The sequence below is a fragment of the Microtus oregoni genome, unplaced genomic scaffold (genome assembly GCF_018167655.1).
Source record: "Microtus oregoni isolate MIOR12 unplaced genomic scaffold, Mior012 000107F_ref0000227, whole genome shotgun sequence".
NCBI classification, from domain to species: domain Eukaryota; kingdom Metazoa; phylum Chordata; class Mammalia; order Rodentia; family Cricetidae; genus Microtus; species Microtus oregoni.
In genome coordinates this window covers 2,616,106-2,635,372 of record NW_024544725.1, presented here as the reverse complement: position 1 = coordinate 2,635,372, position 19,267 = coordinate 2,616,106, and the positions used below count along the sequence as shown (strand labels likewise).

At 40.7% G+C, this 19,267-nt stretch overlaps 1 pseudogene; it reads right to left on the bottom strand.

Moving 5' to 3' along the window:
• Window positions 1–14,160: 14,160 nt before the first annotated feature.
• LOC121443475 lies at window positions 14,161–16,020 on the bottom strand (annotated as a pseudogene).
• Window positions 16,021–19,267: the final 3,247 nt, after the last annotated feature.

Sequence of the window (19,267 nt, the reverse complement as noted above, 5' to 3'; positions counted from 1 at the left end):
TCACGAATTATGGGCTCAATGTCCTTTATTTATGGCTAGAAACCAAATATGAGTGAGTACATCTCACGTTACTCTTTTTGGGTCTGGCTTACCTCACTCAGGATAGTGTTTTCTATTTCCATCCATTTGTATGCAAAATTCAAGAAGTCCTTGTTTTTTACTGCTGAGTAGTACTCTAATATGTATATATTCCATACTTTTTTCATCCATTCTTCCATTGAAGGGCATCTAGGTTGTTTCCAGGTTCTGGCTATTACAAACAATGCTGCTATGAACATAGTTGAGCATATACTTTGTTGTATGATAGGGCCTCTCAGGTATATTCCCAAGAGTGGTATTGCTGGGTCCAGGGGTAGGATGATCCCGAATTTCCTGAGAAATCGCCACACTGCTTTCCAGAGTGGTTGCACAAGTTTGCATTCCCACGAGCAATGGATGAGTGTACCCCTTTCTCCAAAACCTCTCCAGCAAAGGCTATCATTGGTGTTTTTTATTTTATTCATTCTGACAGGTGCAAGATGGTATCTTAAAGTTGTCTTGATTTGCATTTCCCTGATCGCTAAGGAAGTTGAGCATGACCTTAAGTGTCTTTTGGCCATTTGGATTTCTTCTTTTGAGAATTCTCTGTTCAGCTCAGTGCCCCATTTTATAATTGGGTTGATTAGCCTTTTACGGTCTAATTTCTTGAGTTCTTTATATATTTTTGGAGATCAGACCTTTTTCAGTTGCGGGGTTGGTGAAGATCTTCTCCCAGTAAGTGGGTTGCCTTTTGGGACCTCCTGAGACTGAGAAGCTTCTGTAAAGCAAATTTCACCATTTTAAAAATTGAAAATAGATTCTTCTCTCATACAACACATTCTGACCTCAGTTTCCTCTCCCTTCACTCCTTCCAGCTTTCCCCACATTCCCTCTCCCCAACATATGCTCCTCCTCCATTTCCCTTCAGAAAGAAGCAGGCCTCCAAGAGGCAACAACCAAACAGGACAAAAAAAGTACAATAAGACAAGGCAAAAGCCCTCATATTGATATTGTACAAGGCAATCCAATAGGAGGGAAGGAGTCTAAAGGCATGCAGCCAATGTCTTCAAACCTCCTTGGTTGTTTCCATTTTTCTCTGAGGACTGCAACTGTTAGCTACAGCCCTTGATTCAGTAACTACATTTCACTTAACACTTCTAAGTAGCATGGAAAATCCTGAAGAGTGGCAAGCCTAAAGCAGTCCATGAAGGAGAAGACCTCTTTTGCCACAAAACTTACAAAGGAATGTCTCCTGTCTTAGAGGCACACATTCTACAAACCACTAGGAAAGAGCATATCTCAATGGAAGTTGAATTCACCTTTATATCTTGCTGCAGCAGATGAGAACTGACAGAATCATTTGGAATTCCAAATAAAAGATATTTATCATTTCCAATTCTGCAGGTATTGCTTTTAGCCTGAAGTGCTCTCTGAAAGGGTAGAATTTTGCTTAGGTACAAAATAGTCTGAGAACTCTGAAATCTAAAGATATTTTTTTTCCAATCTTCAGATTAGTCTCTCCTGTTTGAATAAGTGCTAGCTTATACAACTAGAAAATCTTCTAGCTCCCAGAAAAAGTTCACAGTAACTAAACTGACAAAGATTTGGCACAAGAAAAAATGCGGAATAAATTTTGTTCTTAAATATGTCTTCTATATTTTACTTTACTCTAAGAAGAAATTTACTTAGTACTAAGAAATATACCTAGACCAAACTATATTTATAAAATTTTATTTCTATTTCTCCTCAGCCTTTTCTTCCTTTTTAGTTTCTTCTACCATAGCCTATTCCAATAGCAGTTACTATTTAGAACACTGCATGCTTTGCCAAATAGTTTGGAAAATGTTATTATCCACTCTGGAGTACTCTGTAAAACCTATATTTCAAAGGGTATTCTAATTAACTGTAAATAATAATTGCTAATATTTGAAGTTTGGTACCAGCATTGGATGTCAGGAAGGGAAGAAAGGTCAGGGTTGAGATTTATCCTCCAGTTTTTCAAATTGCACTACATGTCATACAACTGAGGGACAATCTTGATCAAATTGACCTATATGTATCCATCCCTGTGAGACATTTTCTTGATTATTGATTCTTATGGAAGAGACCACCCCACTATGGACAGTGCCATTCCCAGAAAGGTGGTGTCAGTTGTATAGGAAACAAAAGAAACAAAAAGCAACCTGAGCAAGGCATGTAAAAGAAGCTAGTAAGCAACATTTCCCAATGAACTCTGCTTCACTCCCTTTCTCCATGTTCCTGCTTGAGTTGCTTCCTTTGGCTCCATTGGTGATGGGTCAAATAAACCCTTTCTTCCCCCATGTTGATTGAGTGTCATGTTTATCATCATAATACAAAGTGAGCTATATTACCAAATGATCCATGTTCCCTTATTCACAAAAAGTTACAAAAGATCCATGTTCCCTTATCTACTAATAATTATTGAAGTTAAATGGATAACTGCTTTAATTGGTCCTTGTGATAATGGAATATATTATATGTGCATATATAGGCATAGTGGTCCTTTCCAGTACTTGTGATTTTTTCAGAAGTTAATATTCTACTCTCAGAAAGGCATTTAGGATCACACTAGGAGCTCCGAGCATTTTAAGTGAGTGTTATAAAAGTATTGAACAAAATCAAAGAGGATATAAATTCCTAAATGAGTTCAAATACAATTCAAGTAAGCAGCTGAAGAAATATATCAATACAGGATATAAAAGGATAATAAAAACAAATTCAATAAGAAAACAAAAAAATTTCATTTTATAAATTAAACACACTTTAAGAAGCAAAATATAAAATGTAAGAAAGAAAGCCTTACTAGTAGAACTGATCAAGTGGAAGATAGAATTTCATATATTGAACAAAGGATAGATAAATTAATATATTTAGACACTGGCAGATGTAAACAGCAGGAAGTATGGACATAAGATCTATTGGAAATATTACAAGACCAAATTTAGGAGGTTGTAAGGTAGGACAACTGCTGGCAAAAGCAGTATTAATCTGCCAATCAAATCAGAGCAAAAACAATCTTAAATATAAGGAAACAGATGATCACCTAGATTCATAAGGAATTTAGAATATAAAAAATAGAAGGTCATGGGGTAGAAGAAAAGGATTAGTTATAAAAAGCCTTTGCAGTTCTTGTAGAAGACTTCAGGTCACTCCCCAGCACCAGTGTTGGGAAGATCAAAACTGATGGTCACTCTAACTCTGGATAATCTGATGTCTCTTAAAATACTGACACTTCACTTTGGCATACACACACACACGCCCCACTTAAAAATGATGGGAAATGATATAAAACATTCAATAATAACTTTGAATACCAGTTATTCCAACTGACCTACCAAAAAATACAGGCTCAGCTTGGATTCAGAAAGATAGGGTCCATGTAATTGTTGCCTCCAGGAAACACACTTCACAGGGATTTATGTTCTAAAAGAAATACATTTTCTCCCCAGCAATTTTTTCTACTTCCCATAGCCAAGAGGACAACTATATGTTTTTCCTTTGGTTCACCTTCTTACTTAGCTTCTTTGGGATCCCCAATTGTAGACTCTGTGACCCTTGTTTATGGCTAGAAACCAATTAAGAGTGAGTACATCCCATATTCATCTTTTTGGGTCTGGGTTACCTCACTCAGGATAGTGTTTTCCATTTCCATCCATTTGCATGCAAAATTTGAGAAGTCATTGTTTTTTACCACAGCGTAGTACTCTAATGTGTAGATATTCCACACTTTCTTCATCCATTCTTCCATTGAAGGGCATCTAGGTTGTTTCCAGGTTCTGGCTATTACAAACAATGCTGCTATCAACATAGTTGAACAAATGCTCTTGTCATATGATAGGGCATCTCTTGGGTATATTCCCAAGAGTGGTATTGCTGGGTCCAGGGGTAGGTTGATCCCGAATTTCCTGAGAAACCAAAACACTGATTTCCACAGTGGTTGCACAAGATTGCATTCCCACCAGCAATGGATGAGGATACCCTTTCCTCCACAGCCTCTCCAGCAAAGGCTATCATTGGAGTTTTTTATTCTAGCCATTCTGACAGGTGTAAGATGATATCTCAAAGTTGTTTTGATTTGCATTTCCCTGATCGCTAAGGAGTTTGAGCATGACCTTAAGTGTCTTTTGGCCATTTGAACTTCCTCTGCTGAGAATTCTCTGCTCAGTTCAGTGCCCCATTTTTTAATTGGGTTAATTAGCATTTTAAATTCTAGTTTCCTGAGTTCTCTATATATTTTGGAGATCAGACCTTTGTCTGTTGAGGGGTTGGTGAAGATCTTCTCCCAGTCAGTAGGTTGCCTTTTTGTCTTGGTGACAGTGTCCTTTGCTTTACAGAAGCTTCTCAGTTTTAGTAGGTCCCATTTATTCAATGTTGCCCTTAAAGTCTGTGCTGTTGGGGTTACACATAGGAAGCGATCTCCTGTGCCCATCTCCTGTAGGGTACTTCCCACTTTCTCTTCTATCAGGTTCAATGTGGTGTGACTGATAGTGAGGTCTTTAATCCATTTGGACTTGAGTTTTGTGCACGGTGAAAGATGTGGGTCTATTTTCATTCTTCTACAGGTTGACATCCAGTTGTGCCAGCACCATTTGTTGAAGACGCTTTCTTTCTTCCATTGTATACTTTTGGCTCCTTTATCAAAAATGAGGTGTTCATAGGTTTGTGGGTTAAAATTCGGGACTTCGATACGATTCCATTGGTTGACTTCTCTGTTTTTATGCCAGTACCACACTGTTTTCATCACTGTAGCTCTGTAATAGAGTTTGAAGTCAGGGATGGTAATGCCTCCAGACAATCCTTTATTGTATATGATTGTTTTGGCTATCCTGGGTTTTTTGTTTTTCCATATAAAGTTGATTATTGTCCTCTCAAGATCTGTGAAGAATTTTGATGGGACCTTGATGGGGATTGCTTTGAATCTATAAATTGCCTTTGGTAGAATTGCCATTTTTACTATGTTGATCCTCCCAATCCAAGAGCAAGGGAGGTCCTTCCATTTTCTGGTATACTCCTCAGTTTCTTTCTTCAATGCCTTAAAGTTCTTGTCAAATAGATCTTTCACTTCCTTGGTTAGAGTTACCCCGAGATATTTTATGCTGTTTGTGGCTATGCTGAAAGGTGAAGCTTCTCTGATTTCCCTCTCTGCTTCCATATCCTTTGTGTATAAGAGGGCGACTGATTTTTTGGAGTTGATCTTGTATCCTGCCACATTACTAAAGGTGTTTATCAGCTGTAAAAGTTCTTTGGTGAAGTTTTGGGGGTCGCTTATGTACACTATCATATCATCTGCAAATAATGAAAGTTTCACTTCTTCCTTTCCAATTTGAATCCACTTGATCCCCTTATGTTGTCTTACTGGTATTGCTAGAACTTCAAGCACTATATTGAAGAGGTATGGCGAGAGTGGACAGCCTTGTCGTGTTCCTGATTTTAGTGGGATGGCTTTGAGTTTCTCTCCATTTAATTTGATGTTAGCTGTTGGCTTGCTGTAAATAGCTTTTTATTATATTTAGATATGACCCTTGTATCCCTAATCTCTCCAAGACCTTTATCATAAAGGGATGTTGAATTTTGTCAAATCATTTTTCAGCATCTAATGAAATGATCATATGTTTTTTTTCCACTCCCTACTCTCCTCCTGGCCCCTCCCTCTTTCCTATCTACCCCTCCCCATCCACTCTTCCTTTATCTCCATTCAAAAAGAGGCAGGCCTCCCACTGACTTGCACAAGGTAGCACTCAAGAGGAGGCAGTACTGAGCTCCTCCCCTTAAGTCAAGGTGAAGCCAGATGATCCAGCAGGGGGAACAGGTTACCTAAAGTCAGCTAAACTGCAAGGAGAGGTCCTGCTCTCACTGTTAGAAGCCTTAGTAAGAGACCAAGCTACATGATTTTCATACAGACACAGAGGGCCTAGGTTGGTCCTGTTTGGTTAAAGGCATCAACTCAGCTCCCTAACACCCCTTTATATAAAACGTCTGGAATATTTAGTTGGGGGCTTCACCCCAGCCCCCTGGCATCCGTATTTGAATGATGGGTGAAAAACTCTATTTCAAGCTCCCTCCCCTGGGAGTTGCCTCAGTCTAAACTCCACCTCCAAGAAAGTCCACCAAACAGTGACCCCTCCCCGGGGAGGGTCAAGACCACTCCCACAGTCTATTTAAACTGTCCTCCAGAGAATGAACACGTGGTTGCCCGGTTTTCCCTGGTCTGTCAGTTCTCTGTTCCCCTCTCTGTGTTTTCCTGGGGGGGGGGCAACCTGTGTATCTTTTAATTTGGTCTGATTGAAATTATCGCATCAGTGGAGAGGTTGGTCCCATTCAGGTTTCCCTTTGGTTCAGCGTATATGAGCTCCCATGAGCTCAGGTCAGCTGAAACAAAACAATTTGAACAGATTAAAGCAAGCAATGAGATCAAAACAGTAAGAAATTGTCTTTTTCCTAACATAAAAAAAAATATCACCCATAGCCCAGGCTCAGAAGGACTCTGTTAAAGCCAAGCTGAGCCTTGGAACAGAATTAAGGACATTAGTACTCCTCAAATTACTTCATAAAATAGAAAGTGAAAAAATACTATAAAACTCTTTATAAAGGTTTACCCTGATAGAAACACTGTATAAATACACAACCAAAAAGAAGGAATTTTAAGTTAATCTCTCTGACAAACCCATATGCAAAATTTATGAGTGAAATACAAACTTAGCTCAAGAACATATTTAAAAACATCATACACCATGGCCAAGTTAGCCTCCTTTCAGACATGCATGGATGTGCCATGTATACAGATCAATAAATAAATGGATTCAAGATCAGAAAACACCTGATCATTTCGAGATGAAGGGAGGGTTTTTTTTTTGACAAAATCCAATATTCCTTTATGATAAAAGCCTGAAGAAACTAGGAATGGGAGATTTTTAACATAAACACTATATAGTACAGACCATCAGCAGAAATGACAAGTTTGGACAAACAGAAAGCATTTCACTAAAGTCACAAACGAGACAGGGGGTTTCACTTATTTTTTTTCCTTTTTTCTTTACTTTTAAAAACAATACTTTTTCATTTTACATACCAAGTCCAGTTCCCTCTCCCTCCCCTCCTCCTACTTCCTGCACCTTCCATCCACCCCACCCCCATTCACTTCTCAGAGAGGGTAAGGCTTCCCATGGGAATTCAATAAAGCCTGGCATAAGTGATTGAAGTCTTATCTAGAGCAATAACACCAAAGAAGGAAATGGAAGGGGAAAAAAGAAGTCAGATGCCCTAATTTACAGTTGATATGATTCAATACAGGGGACCTGGGACCTCTGCCAAAGACTCTCAAAGCTGATAAACACTCAACTAAGTGATAGCATTAAATACTAACAAACAAAAAACAGTGATATTCCTATATACTGAAAATAAGTATGCCATGGAAGAAATCCAGAAAACAATGCTCACAGCTGCCTCAAAAATACCTTAGAATAATTTTAACCAAAGAAATATAAGGCTCTACACTGAGGACTTTAAAATACCAAACACAGAGATTGAAAAAGAAAATAGAAGATGGTATGGCCTCCCATGTGCATAGATTGGAAGCATTAGTACTGTAAAAATCATCATTGTAACATGAAATCTTGAGAGTCAATATAATTTCAAAATAAAATTCTAATGTAATTCTTCATAGAATAAGAGGAAAAATTTAAATATAGAAGCACAAAAGACCCAGGATAACTAAAAAAAAATTCTAAGCAAAAAAACATATTGAAGAATAATGTTATTTTACAGAGCCATCCTTAGGGTTTATGCTGATTTTATTAATTGGTGGCTATAGGTTCTCCTTCAAGATGGTGGCTAGTGTTTGGTTGAAAGCATCACCTCAGCTTTCTAACACCCCTTTATACAAAAAGTCTGGATTGTTTGCCTGGGGTCTTTACCACAGCTCCTGACATAAGCCCCCTCCCCTGGGAATTGCCTCAGTTCAAACTCCACCTCCAAGAAAGTCCACCAAATGGTGACTTCTCCCCAGGGAAGGTCAAGACCACTCCCACAGGCTATTTAACCCCCCCCCCCATGAAATGTGGTCTCTGAGTTTCCTGTGGTCTCATCTTCTCTCTCCCTCTCCATGTTTTCCTTGGAACAGCAGGGAGCACTTCATTAAACATGAGCATCTTTAATTCGGTCTTATTCGGTCTGATTGAGATTATTTACATCAGCGAAGAGGCATGTTGATAAGAAAATACCTAACAACTAGGTTTCTAGTAGCAGGCAGGACTTCCCTCTTGTTGAGTGGGTCTTAAGTAGGATTAGAGAGCTGTTGGTGACCACCGAGTTATGCATGCACCCTTAGGGTTTTCATGCCAAGCTGCTTGTTGTTTTGATTCGTAGTTTTCCTACCTGGGTAGGACTGTTGGGTGCCTCCCTCCTTTGGAAGGTTGCCTTATGACTCCTGGTACCATGAAAGCTCGTCCTCAGGGAGAGGCATTCAAGTCACACCCAGCTCAGGGGCTTCTGAACATTTATGAAGAGCCAGGTATCTCAATCTCTAACTACAATATAAATATTTTCTCTTATACCCGCAGATAAGTGTAGTTCTTACCCCTTATCATGGACCATCTATTTGCAACAGAAGGAGACCAACATAGAAAAACATAGCCAATTAAAATGCAGAGTAATGGAGCACTTCAGTCCCAAATAATTTATCTACAATACAGCTCCCACAGCTAAATCCAGGGATCATTGCAGAAGAAGGGGTTAAAAGATTGTATAAATCAGAGAATCAAGGCATTTGCTGTGAGACTGTCTTTTAGAAATGTTAAAAGCTACTCCCATAAAGACTCATGAACAGGCCAGCCTAAACACCTGCTGAACAAGGACAACAACAATACATGTGCTAATGTAAATGGGAGTAGCGACTTCAAGAGACCAACCTCAACCCACGGAAAGAACTAAACAAAGGCAATTAAGGAATTATGAGAGCAGGAGAAATAGCCCCGGGGAAGCACAATACCAAATGGCAAGTTCTGAAAATGTACGTACAAGTAATGTTAGACAGACTGATCAGGTTGTACTAATGTATTTAAGTAGTTCTAAAATCATGCATGCAATGACAATGAAAAGAGGCTATGAATGTGAAAAAGAACAAGGAGGGTTATACTTGGATGGTTAGAGGAAGGAAAGAGAAAGCAAGATGACATATTTATATTATAATCTCAAAAAGAAAAATAAGAAAATACAAAAACTAGCCCTATATTGTTGAAAACTCCATTTCAAATGTAAGCAAAATTAGTACCAATTTTCAAATTTTTGCATATGTATTTATGACTGCATAGTTCTAAGATTCAAATTTTTAAAATGTTCTTTTAAAATAATTTACTGAATTTGTTTTCTGGCAATTTTATACATGTGTGTAGGTCATTCTATTTAACTTCCCCTCTTCCCTAAAGGAGTGATCCCTTTTAAATATTTGGTTGTAGTTCTAAATCTTGGCACTAGATGGCAGCAGTGGCTTTCTAACAAAATGGTTTTTCTCCCTCCACCTGAAAATGAGAAAACAAGGGAATACGGCACACCTTTATCAAATGTCCAAAGGTTTCAGATTTTATTATGGCGATAATGGTAAATATTAAATCAGTCGCTTGAAATGCAACAAAAAGTGCCATATGAAAATATTTTTCTCTGACGACAAGGCCATATTTTAGACCTGGAAAGGTCCCTTTTGAAATTAAAACATGGGTTTAAATGGAAATTGCTGATTATTTACACAGAAAAGAGGTCTTAGCTGCTGAGAAGGTGCTCCTCTGTGATGCTCTGCGGCCTGCCGAAAGGCATATGTTGTTCAGTGCTGCGCGTAGAAGAAATGCTATCATGACTCTCGCTCGCCATGGGTGAGGAGGGGGCTCCTGAGCAGTAAGCAAGGGTTTTTTTTTTCCTCTTTTCATCAGTAACCAAAGAGGAAGCCTTTATATACTGCTAGCCTTAGAAATAACTGCTTAAAATTTGTAATTTCTTTTGGATTTTGAATTTATTTAGCAATGTGAAAATAGAGGTGAAGTTATCATTTGGTGACCGTTTTTTTTGAAGGTAGGTTTGGCTGAGATCCATTATCTTGTAGGGTCATAACTTCTAATTTATATTGTCTAACTTTTGTCATTTCGTTTACTCATTCAGGGCAACTGGCTTTCGCAAAGCATTTCCAACCATTTACATTTTTGTTCTCAGAGGAGTGAAAGGGGACATTCTGGGAGAAGGGTGGAAAGGCCGTTTGGCCTTACTAATCTGTTCCCCTGAAATGTTGAGTTGTTTTGTCCCTTCGACAGAAGGAAACATAATGTGGAAATAGAATATTAGAAGCAATCTAATCTAAGAGCCTTTAAAAGAAGAGCCTTTAACTTAGAGCTTTAAAATGAAATCAAGCTCTAATGTTGCTGGGTATGCATATACTCAAATATATGAACAAGGCGCACTAAGGGAACATTTTATACATTGATTACTGACAATGCACAATTATACACTCGTTTTTAGAAGAAAGAACAACATAATAGGTTTATAAAAGTGACAGCAAATAGTTGCTCTTTTAAATTGGAAGCTTAAATAGTCAAAGAAATCCAGATAATATAGTTCATTTTATTTTGTTGAGTAACATTTTTACAGCTTTTTTTCCCATGCAGCAAGAGCATAATTTGTTAGTGAACATGGAATCATGAGACTCTAATTTATTCTGGTAAAGAGAAACAAATAAAACAACTAAACAGGAGCAAATAAACTAGGTGGCAGTGGAGGGGCGGGGCTTCATCGTTTCTTCCTAAGCATTTTTGGCACTGGAAGTGAATCCACCCAGCCCACTTGGAAAGCATCATGTGGCTTAGAGGTGTTACACATCATTCCTTCAGCTCGTTCTCGCAAAAAGAACCACCAGCATTTCATTAAAACTCGGTTTTGCTTTATTATTTTGTGTTTACGTAACCGCTTATGAGAAATCCATAGTGTTTTCTTTGAAATGTCTATAAAAGATGGAAGTTTTACTTATTGAAACTTGCAAAAGTTTTGATTGTGTTTAAAGTAATAGGTCACATCTAGTTTATTCTGTTATCAATTTATCTATTCTCTAAAATGCCACACTGCAGAAGCAACCTAGAGGGAATAAGATTTGGACCAGTTGCTGCTGTGTGTATCTGCATGCAGATGCGAGGCTTTTTTCTGTTAGGTAGCGAGAGCTGTAAAGATTCCCAGGCCTCGGGATTACTTTAAATGTTAAAAATAATAACATTGATAATTTATATCCATGGCCCCGTGTATTTTTCAGCAGGAAACAGTAGCCAAATTGCATGCCATTATTTTTAATGAATGTCATCCAAGAAGCACAGCCTTATTCAATATTGTAATTACCTTATTAATGTGAAAAAATGAAAGAGGGGAAAATGAAGAAGAAGAAAAGCAGATTTTTACTTGCATTCAGCGTGATAAACCATTTAGCTTATTATAGCAAATTAGACTTCTTTTCTGTTGCTTCATTTATGAATACATATAATAATAGGATCTTGTTTAAAGGGGAAGAAAAGGAATATGGGTTTTTTGGGGGGGAGAACTGGCTGTTTGTCAGTCTCTTGGCTACATTATTTATGTAGGTTGCCGTGTGTGTGTGTGTGTGTGTGTGTGTGTGTGTACACATGCATATGTGTGTGCTTCTGTTTAGTCATTATTAACAGAAAACTATCCTCTGGGAGATTTTGAGAGGGTTGATTTTTATATTCTTTTAAATAAAGAACATCAAATTCTAGCAGTACAAAATCAAAATGTGATGTACATAAAAGAAGTATTAATTGTGCCAGTGATTAACAGTTAACCAAGTTGCTGTAGTTTAATCAGAAAACACATCTCCGTGGTAAATTGTGTATAATATGTGTGTCACCCTAGGAAGTGTATCTTCCACTTGCTCAGGCCTTTGAAAATTCATGCTAGTATAGCTGAGACAACTTGAATATTAATATTTGATATAAGTGACTGACTTTTAAGGAAACAAATTTTTACAATGACTAAAGTTATATGACCTTTGGCAACAATACAACATACAGTCCTATCTCAGAAGTACAAAGTTGATAAGCTAATAGTGGTAAGTAAAACTATATACACCACAGTTCTTTTCTTTCTTTTTTTTTCCCTTTTTTTCAGACAGGATCAGACGTTTATAAAACGGGAATATTCACAAACAAACTGTGGAAGACACACAACCTTCCCAACAACAGGGAACACTATAAAGTGCTTCTTGCCTGTGACCATCTCTTCCCCATGCTAGGTCACAGGAGAACACGGGGCACTGCTCTGTGACAGCCTCAGAGCCACTCAGGCTAGGCACGGAATCACCCCAGGGCTCCAGGCCACTCCATCCTGTAGCTCTGGAGTGGGAGGTCTGCTTCCTTCATTGGAAAGCTATCCTGAAAATGGGCCAGCATGTCAAGGCAGTGGAGGGGCAGGTGATCCTGTCAACTTGTACCTTGAGAAGAAAGCCATCCTTAAAAGAGCAGAGGGTACTCTGTCCCCATTGCTGAAAATGTTGCAAAATGAATCCTGAACACAGACCTAGTTTTCGACCCTCTCAGACCAGCTCTCCAGGCTCACTCTACTTCCCTCCAGCAAGATCCCTTGGCTCTTTCCTCTGAGCCTGGGGCTCAGGAGCAGGGAGGCCAAACCCCAGGGCTCTAAATACCCATCACCTGTGCTGTTTCTCCACTCGCACATGGGTTGTTTATAGTCAGAATGATGGACTAAAGGCAGCTCTCTGCTGAGAAAACCTGAGGTCATCTCAAAAAGAAGCCTGTCAGATGTGCTGGACAACGGACAGCTGGAGGAGAGGGGAGCCTGGACCCAGGTTCTGGTATGACAGAGTGAAGGCCAGGGCCAAGGGCATCAACAACTCTGAGGCTTGGCAAGGTCACAGGGGAGGTAGAGAGGAAAGGGCACAGAGGCCAGCTTAATGTTACATGTGAGAACAAAAATTCAAACAGGAACACATACACACACACACATACACACACACTCACTTCACACGCATACACTGTGGCTCATGTGCAGGCCACGGGGGTGGAAGTGGAAGGAAGACTTGCTCAGTTACCCACAATCCTTCTTTTCATAACTGCTTTCTCCACATGACCCAACAGCATCCCCAGGAGATCAGAAGTGTGAGTATGTAGGGCAGTACATACATAGGGAGAGGAGGCTCCTCTGGAACACAGGCCTGGCTTCTGTGGGCCAAACCTCCCACTGCCACTCTGGGAAAGGGGATGGTGTGCTAGGTATCATCTCTATTTGACCTTTTACCAACTGCCCATGGTAGTGCTCCAGCCCTCATGAGGTCCCTCTAAGTCCCTTGAAGGCCAGTCCTGAAGAGCTGCCACGGCAGTATGGGTGCTGACTAGTCCAGGGTGGGCCCTGGAAGCCCGCAGAACATAGACTGGCCAGCTTGCCTGGCTGGGTAGCAGCAGTACTTGCTAGAGCATATGCCTGGGAATGTGGCCAGAGGAGCTGTGGCCTTTAAGCCATGGGACCTGGTTTCCTCCACCAGCCCTGACCCTGGCCTGTCTACAGCTCCTGGCAGGCCGAGGCTGGGCCCTAGCGGCTAGGGAAAGAACAGAGGACTGGAGTCTAGTCCTCCCCTGGCTTCTAGAAGGTCCTACACAGACAGATAAGCATGGGATTTAAAAGACTGGTCAGGCTAGGTATGTCTGAAGGAGAAGCATCTGCTCCAGCTTGCTCAGGTCTAGTATCACAATGTGGGATCTAAGCCAGCAGGACTCTGGCTACCTCTGGAACCTCAATCTTTAGGTGAACGTCAAAAAATGTGGTCCTCCAGCTATCTGAGGGGAAAGAGAGTCTGAGGAGGCAGAGACCAGAATTCCAGCTAGGGTCCTACCACCACTTTCTACTGGAACAAGAAAGGGGGCTCCCAGGAACAGATTTGGGCTGAAGGTCACTGCTGTGCTTTCTAGTCCTGTGTCTGGAGATGAGGAAGCAGCTCCGGTGACAAGGATGATCCAGAGTCTTACAGCTGAAGCAACATTCAGGATCACGAGAGTGTAAACAGATGCATGCACACGCAAACGGCACACCACGCCTCCTTTGCACTCACACATACACTTGTCCGCTGTCTGTTGGTGACTGGGTTCTCTGTAGGCCGTGGCAGTTCAGGTACCCGGGCTTTGTCACGGAGCGATGACTCTCTAGCTCCTTCTGCAAGGACTCCCTCTCAGGCGTGCTTGCTTGGTGGCTCTTGGGCAGGCATCTCTGTCACCCTAGCCCGCTTGCTCAATTCTTCACCGGGAGGCTCCTCAGCTGCTTCCAGCTTGCGTTTAGGGGAGGCTGGGCCACTGGCTATGGGTCTGGGGCATGTGTTGCTGATGCTCCCAGCCTGGCTAGAGCTGGGATCTACCACTGGGTGACTGAGGTCTTCCACACAGGAAGGGACAGATGCTAGAAGACAGAGTCCCCGGTATCGTGACAGCTGCTGGTAGATCTGCTTCATGCGCTCGATGTGGAGCCGACTCGTCTCAGCATGGTTGACGATAGGTCGCGGGTAGTCTACGCCAATGATGCACTTGGCAGCCTTCTGAACCGACTCAGTGGCATTCCAGGGCTCGTAGATGTAGCGAGAGGGGATCCCTTTCAATTTGGGCAGGTATCGCCGAATGTAGTCCCCACTGGGGTCTGTGCGTCGGCCGAAACCCACAGGACAGTAGCAATGGAAGAACTGTTGGAAGAAAGCGCTGCAGGACAGCTACATCCAGCTGCCCGCGTTTACGCTGAAATCTGCATCCAGGAGCAGCTCATCAAATACCCGGACTCAGCTCTCCCAGCTGACCCAGAGGTCCCCGCCGGTGAGGAAGCAGGCCACGGCATGCCGGGACAGGTGGTGGATCCACCCTTCCTGCCTCAGTTGGGTCATGATGGCGTCAATCCAAGGGAAGCCTGTCTTGCCCTGGGCCCACTTGGCCAGGGCTTCAGGGTTGCGGTCCCAGGGGATCTGGATGCACATGGGGTTCCCTTCCATTCGGTCAAACTTGGGGATATTGGTGGCCGCTGTGTAGAAAAACTCTCGCCACAGGAGTTGTCCAAACAAGGAGAGTGGGGGGCGTGCTGTTCTTCTTCACCTTCTTATACAAGTCCCACAGGCAGTAGTAGAAGAGGCGGCAGGAGAGGCATCCGAAGCGCAGGTAGGGGCTGAGGCCTGTGGGGCTGGCCAGCAGGGAATTGGCATTCATCCGAGGTCTCTCATAGTTGGCAACCCAGGCCTTCTGTTCCAAATGCTTATCCAGGCGGGCCAGAGCTTCTGTCTCTCCTCCTTGCCAGACAGCTGGGCCAAGTCCTTCCGTGGGGAACCCCAGTTCCTCCAGGGAAGGCACGCCATAGGTGTCATCGTGGTTCTCCCGGATCTCGGCTCTACAGCTCTCCATCTGCTGGCTGCTCAGAGCGCCAACCCATGCGGCTGATGATGGCCTGAAAGCGCTTGTAGGTAAGGCATGGTTTCTGGCCATTCAGGTCGATGATTCTGTCCAGGTCATAGAGAGTGTGAGAATTCTCAGTCACCACCTCCACACCAGCCTCTTTGGCCATCTTCATAATGGCTGCATCCCGATCTTTCCCAAAGGGTTCAGAGTCATATTCAAAGGTCAAGCGGGTCACCCCCCATTCCTTGAAGAGCCTTGGGAACACATCAGCTGGCTGGCCCCGGACTACAAACAGACGGGAGTTCAGCTTTCTTAAGCTTGTGTCCAGATCTTCCAGAGACTGCAGTAGGAACCTCCACCGGTTGATGCCCACAGACGAGGAGGCCACAAACCACCGGTCGAGGATGTAGACGCAGCGTACACAGCGCGCCCCGTGCACGGCCTCTAGCAGTGCGGGGTTGTCGTGGAGCCGCAGCCCTTTGCAGAACCAATGCACCGAGGATGCGCCGTCTGTTCCCGTCGTCAGCGCGGGGAATGTCGCAGCCACCACAGCTGCCGCCGCCATCGCCTCCCCGACTCTTTTTTTGTTTTTCGAGACAGGGTTTCTCTGTGGTTTTGGAGCCTGTCCTGGAACTAGCTCTTGTAGACCAGGCTGGTCTCGAACTCACAGAGATCCGCCTGCCTCTGCCTCCCAAGTGCTGGGATTAAAGGCGTGTGCCACCACTGCCCGGCTAGTTCTTTTCTTTCAACTGCCATAGAGATTGACATAGTAACTAAAGATGACAATTTATTACTAATGATATTGTACTATTTTCTTTTTGTTATAAGGATTAAATTTTCACAGGTCTACTCTGATGCATTTTATCAATTAAAAGTAATACTTCATGACACTCGGTAAAGCATAAACTTCAAAACACTGTATTACTCAGTTATTTTTGAATACTTAGACAAAGTTAATCAAAAGTGGAGATGACAATGTATGACAAATCATGCTACGGAGTCACTGGATATCAGTTCCATGGCGAAATTATGTCTCACTCATTCTTAACCATAGTTAAGTCTTAACGATATTGCTTATTAGACAAAAGCAGATAACATCATTACCTTCCGTCTTGATATTTGAGTAACAAATGGGGAATCTAAGGATTGACTGATATGTAATTGATGACTGGGTAGAAGTTCTTCTGGAAAAGCCAGTGATGACCTAGAATGTGCCTACAATATACCTGACAAAGGTGTAATACAGGATGCCTTTGACAGAAAATACTATTACAAAATCAAAATTTGCAACACACTCTTATCGGGTATGAATTCTTGGCTGTGACTTCTAAGAGCAAGTGTGACACTATGATATTCTAGAACATGGGAGAGTAATTGTGGATCAAAACAATGGGCTGAGGCAGAATTCATTTCAGAATTCTATGGACTGCAAGTTCCTCAAAGGCAGGGCCATTTTAATTTGCTCTCTGTGGGCCCATTTTGCTTAACACAGTGATCTGCATTAAGTGCACAGGGAGAAGACCTCTGCTGATGATAACAGTATTGGCTATAAAGGAGCTAGAGATGCATCAGAGCACAACTAGAAGCAATTAAATGATGAAAAACGTTGGAAAAATGGATAGTAACCCTTTTCTTGAGTCAAGTGATTTAATACTTACATATTTAATTGCTGGGTACTGTTCATGAATGCTCTCTCTAGAAGTCAGCCTGCTCAAATACTAACACACAATTACAAAAATTAGTCCTATAAACACGTTGTCTGGGATTAGGTGTCATTGTGGGTCTAACATATTGTAAGTGGATTCTCAGAGTAAGGAAAAATCTCAGAAAAACTTCATGGAAATGAAACGGTACATACTACCCCACTCAATTATGGAAAAATAACTACTGTATTTTTTTTACTAAATGGTAAATATACAAGCAAAATTAGTGTTCTAGAAACTGATCTGCATGCTGAATTTACATGGGTAAATACAACAAATGGCAAGCAAATGGATTCTGCTTTCTCTCTTCACATTATCCAGCTAAGAGTACTATAAATCCACCCTATCCCTGGCCCTTGAGCAGAATTTCACTGATTGATCAGAGACTGCTCTTCAGGAAAAAAAAGTGCAGCCTCACTTCCTAAGATAAATCTCCTTTCGAAAACAGTCCCTTCACATTATAAAAATGATTGGTCCTGTGGTATAAAAATGGATATAAGAGATTAATGAAAAAAAGGCTGTGTTAACAGAATAGCATAGCAGCCTTTGAAGATCAAGTAAAGCTCACATAGGCAAACTCTAATGTAACTTCAGAATACAAAAGTATTTTAAACAAACATCAGCACATCTTTCTTTGAAAGACATTAGATATAATTTGTTTTGATCACAAAAGTGGTAACTATTTGAGGCGAAACCAGACTACAGCATACACAACTATATATACTTCAGATATCATTTTGATACACTAAATACAATTTATTTGTTAATTGCAAAAACATGTACGTTCTTTTCCCAAGGCTTATTACGAAAGGATATCTCATAGAAGTTTCCATGTAAAAGAAGTTTCAGGAAAAGAAAAGCTTCATTTTCACAAATTGTAAGTAAACTATTTTCTTTTCTGAGGAAGAGTTTTCCTCCCTCTTTTTGTGTTTTTCTTCATGCTCTTCATTCCATTCTATTCCATCAATTGCCCCTGTCTATGTGATTCCTTTAATTTCTCACTTTTTCCTTTTTCTTGGCTTACTTGTATGTTATGTTTCATATTATATCAAATGACACTAACAATAATTATTCCCTTCTTGATGTCCTCTCTCAATTGAGCTTAGCCGGGTGGTGGTAGTGCACGCCTATAATCCCAGCACTCGGGAGGCAGAGGCAGGCGGATCTCTGTGAGTTTGAAGCCAGCCTGGTCTACAAGAGCCAGTGCCAGGACAGGCTCCAAAGCTACAGAGAAACCCTGTCTCAAAAAAAAAAAAACAAAAATCAATTGAGCTTGTCCTATGTTACATAATTTAATTTCTAAATATTTTATTATCACCACTTTATAGTTCAGTTATCATTTCCATTTGTTTTGCTTTCATTTCTCCATGCCTCACAAAAATATACACTTATCAGAATTTGCATCAGAAAAAATTAGTTTTTATTTTTTGCTAAATTAAATGAGCTTTGTCCATGTCCTTCTATTATATTTTATGATAAAAACAATAGCACTAGCTGTGTATGTCACCATTGTTAACAGAAATCACATGTTTTTATATCATATCCCATAACTATCCTTATACATCTATTAAAATGCCACTTGTACTCATCATTATGTTAAAATTATGGTAGTTATTAGATGACATGTGATTGCAGTCTTCCTGTCTATGACATAAACATAGATGACCAGCTATTGTATAGCTATTCATTTACTTTTAGGTCATCCATAGAACAGTAAACTATTATACTCTCACATTGATGGCCTAGGCATAAACTGTTTCTTCTGATAGCCCATGTTTGTAAGTATTAATTGATTATGACAGTAGTAGATAAATCAAAACCACTCCAGAGTTTAGTGTCTTGATTCAGTTCATTCATTTAAGCAACAATAACTGTAATACTAATGTCTTATGAAAATTAAGCCTGACTTTAAATTTCCTATACATATTTTTAAGTCTTTATTTTAATATGACAAATACAATTGTCTTTATCACAAAAAATATAAAACTTTGGAGTATAGGTACATTGTTGGATGACCAAATGTAGAAAATTAGAATATAAAATATCTCATACAGTTTTCAATTTTTATACAAATATGTAAGATTAGCTCTATACCATTAAAATATAACC